Below are 5480 nucleotides of genomic sequence, written 5' to 3'. Positions count from 1 at the left end.
CTTCCTTGTTCTACAGACCTCAACATTAACTGTTTCAGCACCTGGCCCCATTGATTTTTTTCCCTTGCCAGCTTAACTCTCGGAAACTTCAATCCTTCGGAGGGACTGCTCCTTCCGTGTGCCGTATTTTTTGTTTTTGTTTTTTGCATGATATGAAGATCAGAATCCGTACATGGAGATCAGAATCCGTACATGGCTGGCTGTATTTTTAGCTGTCAGTCTTCCCAATTTTCTGTGTGTGTGCACGTCTTCCTGTGTGTGTGTGTGTGCGTGCGCACCTGTGCCTGTCCATGTGGGACCCAGTGAAGCCTCTCTGGAATGAAACTGGACAATATTGCTTCTGCTCTGGGTTTCCCTGGCAGAGGTGGCCGAGAAGGTGCAGTTCCTGGAATTTCATATCCTTTCATGGGCATTCCAGAAATGTTGTTTGCTGGGAGGTTGCCTGCAGAGAGGAAAAACACCCATTGACAGCATTCTTGCCTTCAATCTAATACACACTTACCCGAGAGTCACTCTCATTGAAATCAGTAGGACTTACTTTTGAGTAGATATGCACAGGCTTAAGCTGTAAATTTCACAAGGTTTCTCCGAGATCCCACTGAACTCAGCAGTGCTTAGTTCTGAGTAAACACATTGGCTGTAAGCACATTGAGTAAACACCGTGGGAAGAAAGTAAAACAAGGATCCATGCAATCAGAAAAGGATCCTCATTATTTCATATGATTTTTAAAGGGGAGACCCCACAAACCACCATGTGTGCAGCTACAGCCCCAAAGCAGGGATCTGAGGCAGGGATCCCCAGTGATCCTCATGATTTTAATGGGACACATACCCCCAAACACCATCCTATCACACAGCACACCTGCTTCCATGGGCTGGCAGTGAGTGGCTGGGTGACCAGCCAGATGGACGATTAATAAATTTAATAAATAAATAAAAATAATGGACTGAAGTTGAAAAATATGGCTCTTCCACCAGCCTAAAATCCTGCATTTAAAATGGGGTTTTCTGCTTCCGTTTTAAATGCAGGATCACAACTGACTCCCTTTACACACACTCCCTTCCCCCCCTTCTCTCAGTATCTTAACTTCTGCTGTACTGTTTTCTTGCAGTCCCAATCCTGGGCACTTACTTACTTGGGAGTAAGCCACATGGAACTCAATGGGACTTACTTCTGAGTAGACATAAGATCACCCTGTAACTCTGCATCCCGCCAGTAAGCCCCATTGAACCTAATAGGGCTCTCTGAAACAACAGAGGATGTTGCTTCTGCGCTTGGGGGGGTGGGGGATCAGATGTGTCTCCCTTCATTACAGGGATGCATTTTACCCTCTTCTCCCTCCGACTGAGAAATGCAGAAGCAGGAGACTCTCAGATTGGGGGGCGGGTCTTCGAAGCTTCGAAGAATGCCCTGTTTTTGTCCCCTGCTCATGAGATGACATTGAAATTGTCCAAGGACATTTTTATTGATGTTAGTCCGTGAATAGTGATGACTGTCTGCCTGGATGTGTGAGTGTGTCTGTCCTTCTGCAAGCATGGCGGGGGGGCTGCTATTGTGAAGAGAAATCGGGCTGGAAAAGCTATGCTTCTTCGAAGATTCGAAGTTAACCCCTTAATTTTTTTTTTTTTAAGCCAAAGCAGGGAAGGAGGTAAAAGTTAGTGTCATTTGAAGGGAGAGAACAACCTCCTGCTCAGTGCAGGAAGCCTGATTCCCAGGCAGTCTCCTGTCCAAGTTCTGGACGTCCAAGTTCTGACCAGGGCTAACCCTGCTGAGCTTCCCAGATCGGACACGAGCAGGCACCTCCAGCCCTTTCCTTGTTACTGAGAAAACTTCCAGTGCTGAGGAAGCTATAGCTGGAAGACCAGATGGGGGCATTGAGAGCTGTGATTGGAAAGGAGGGAAATACAAACACTGCCGTATATGGACAGGCGTGGGAGGGGACTACAACCGTATAAGGTAACGAACACGGAAGAGCAGAGCACATGAATGGGAAATACCGGGATATCAGGGTATTGAAAGTGGGAGCAGGGAGGCGGGAAATTGCAGCTCCAATACGAAGCAGGCATAGCGTGATGTGAAACATGGGGGATGAAACTTGATTGGAAGCATAAAAAAACGTAAGTGTAGATCGGCCCTAAGTGACACACTAGTTGGATAATAAAACTAATGATGAGAGCTCAGACTTTCAAGAATGAAATCTCAGTTTCTCTTGGTCTATGGGCAGAATTAGATGTTATGAGAAACAGAAGGCTGCTGCTGAAAATGGCAGCCCATGTCAAGTTGTCACCCTCCCTCTTTGTAATACTTACAGACATTTCCACCTGCATCATCCTGACATCTTCACATTGCGCATTTCTCCACCACCACTCTGCCTTAGTGATTGATAACAGCAGGGGTGGAGAAATGCACAATTCGTTTGTTACATTTATACTGTGCCAGTGTGGCGTAGTGGCTAGAGTGTTGGACTGGGAGCCAGGAGATCCGGGTTCTAGTCCCCACTCAGCCATGGAAGCTCACTGGGTGACTTTAGGTCAGTCGCAGACTCTCAGCCCAACCCACCTCACAGGGTGGTTGTCGGGAGGATAAAATTAAGAAGAGGAAGATTGTGTACATCACCTTGGGTTCCTTAGGAGAAAAAAAGGTGGGATATAAACGTAATAAATAAATAAAATATCCCACCTTTCCTTCAAGGAGGCACACATGATATTCCTCCTCCTCCTCCTCCCTGTTTTATCCTCACAGGATTGCTGAGAGTTAGGTATTCTGAGAGTCAGAGACTGGCCCAAAGTCACCCAGCTTCATGGCAGAGCGGGGACTAGAACCTGAGTCTACCCAATCCTAGTCCAACACTCTAACCACTACCGCACACTAGCTTTCAATATTATGATATTGGGACACAGGACAAGTTTCACTGTGAGGGGGAAAGCTCAACATATGAGGTGCCATTTTTGGTACAGCCTCTGTGTTTTTTTGTTACATTGCATCTTGCTATTCTAGGCATATATACATAACTACACTGCACCCAGACAACTTGATCCTATGCACGTAAGGATTACAGCGTCAGACCAGTATCTGTTCAGGTTACACCTATTATAGTGAAATTAGGTCAAGGAAGGAAGAAAAGGAATTGGTGATACCTCAGCATGTAAGAAGGGGAAGAAATCCTCCCAGGAAAGAGGAAAGCTACAGATATTTTCAAGGAGCAAGGATAGGGCCTGTAGAATAAATGAGGTCATTAAGAGCAGAATGAATGCATCTGAAGGGATGCAAGCCCATTCTCAGGCATAATCGAAATTTCATGAAAGCTAATTTTCCATACTCTCAAAGAAGCAGGCAAAAATCAGGCAGAATGAAATGCCCCTTGAAATAACAGGAGCTTTTAATCCTTGAGATGGAAGTGGATGAGTTGTGTCAGTAAAAATTATGGGACTCAAATTTGCAACAGAAAAACATTATTATTACTTCTGCATAAATAGCAGGTTCTGGGAGGGAAAGTCCTTGAGGACATTTGATAGAATTTGTTTCCTAGTTTCCTTTTTAATGTATTTTAAAAATCTAATTTCCAGAGTGAGATAATATATTGTTTAATATGAGTTTCATAATTTGAAACCTCATTATAGCCTGTCCCTTTTCATTCAGAGCAAAACAAAATAGAGGCATTGTACTTTGGGGTCTTTGTTGTGCGAAGGGGCTTGCATAACTCAGTGAAGCCATAAGCTATGCTGTGCAGGGCCACCCAAGACGGACAGGTCATGGTGGAGAGTTCTGACAACCCATTTTGAACCAATCGGTTGTTTCATGTCCGGTTCTTACCGTTGCTTCTTGACCCTCGTACAGATCAAGTCTTTCCCATTCTATTGTTTTCCTCGATTTCTTTGCATTGTTCATTTAGGAAGGCCTTCTTGTCTCTCCTTGCGATTCTCTGGAACTCTGCATTCAGTTGGATATCTCTTCCCCTTTCTCCCTTGCTTTTCGCTTCCCTTCTTTCCTCAGCTACTTGTAAAGCCTCCTCAGACAGCCACTTGGCTTTCTTGCATTTCTTTTTCTTTGGGATGGATTGAGTTGCTGCCTCCTGAACAATGTTACGGACCTCCGTCTTCGTGACTCTTCGTGACCCCATGGACCATAACATGCCAGGCCTTCCTGTCCTGCGCTCTCTCCCGGAGCATGCTCAAGTTCATATTCATCGCATCGGTGACGCTATCTAGCCATCTCATCCTCTGCCATCCCCTTCTCCTTTTGCCTTCAGTCTTTCCCAGCATCAGGGTCTTTTCCAGAGAGTTTTCTCTTCGCATTAGGTGGCCAAAATATTTGAGCTTCAGCTTCAGTATCTGTCCTTCCAATGAGCACTCAGGGTTGATTTCCTTTAGGATTGACTGATTTGACCTCCTTGCAGTCCAGGGGACTCGTAAGAGTCTTCTCCAGCACCACAGCTCGAAAGCATCGATTCTTCGGCGCTCAGCCTTCCTTATAGTCCAGCTCTCACAGCCATACATTACTACTGGGAAAACCATAGCTTTGATTAGACGGACCTTTGTCGGCAAGGTGATGTCTCTGCTTCTTACTATGCTGTCTAGGTTTGCCATAGCATTCCTCCCAAGGAGCAAGCATCTTTTAATTTCATGGCTACAGTCACTGTCTGCGGTGATCTTGGAGCCCAAGAAAGTAAAATCTGTCACAGCTTCCATTTCTTCCCCTTCTATATGCCAGGAAGTGATGGGGCCAGATGCCATGATCTTCGTGTTTTTAATGTTGAGTTTCAAACCAGCTTTTGCACTCTCCTCTTTCACTCTCAACAAGAGGCTCTTTAGAGCCTCTTCGCTTTCTGCCATTAGGGTGGTATCGTCTGCATATCAGAGGTTGTTGATAATTCTCCCGGCAATCTTAATTCCGATCTGTGATTCATCCAACTGGCGTTTCTCATGATGTACTCTGCATAGAAGTTAAATAAGCAGGGTGACAATATGCAGCCTTGTCGTACTCCTTTCCCAATTTTGAACCAATCGGTTGTTCCATGTCTGGTTCTTACTGTTGCTTCTTGACCCTCGTACAGGTTTCTCAGGAGACAGGTAAGGTGGTCTGGTACTCCCATCACTTTAAGAATTTGCCACAGTTTGTTGTGATCCACACAATCAAAGGCTTTAGTGCAGTCAATGAAGCAGAAATAGATGTTTTCCTGGAATTCTCTTGCTTTCTCCATGATCCAGCGAAAGTTGGCAATTTGATCTCTAGTTCCTCTGCCTCTTCGAAACCCAGCTTGTACTTCCGGTAGTTCTCGGTTCGCATACTGCTGAAGCCTAGCTTGTAGGATTTTGAGCATAACCTTGCTGGCATGTGAAATGAGCGCAATTGTGCGGTAGTTTGAACACTCTTTGGTGTTGCCCTTCTTTGGAATTGGAATGTAAACTGACCTTTTCCAGTCTTGGGGCCACTGTTGAGTGTTCCAAATTTGTTGGCATATTGCGTGCAGCACTTTAAC

This window comes from Heloderma suspectum, chromosome 1 (assembly GCF_057233095.1).
Source record: "Heloderma suspectum isolate Gila_16-S chromosome 1, 16-S_ref, whole genome shotgun sequence".
Classification (NCBI taxonomy): domain Eukaryota; kingdom Metazoa; phylum Chordata; class Lepidosauria; order Squamata; family Helodermatidae; genus Heloderma; species Heloderma suspectum.
Note: the sequence above shows the minus strand (reverse complement) of the source record.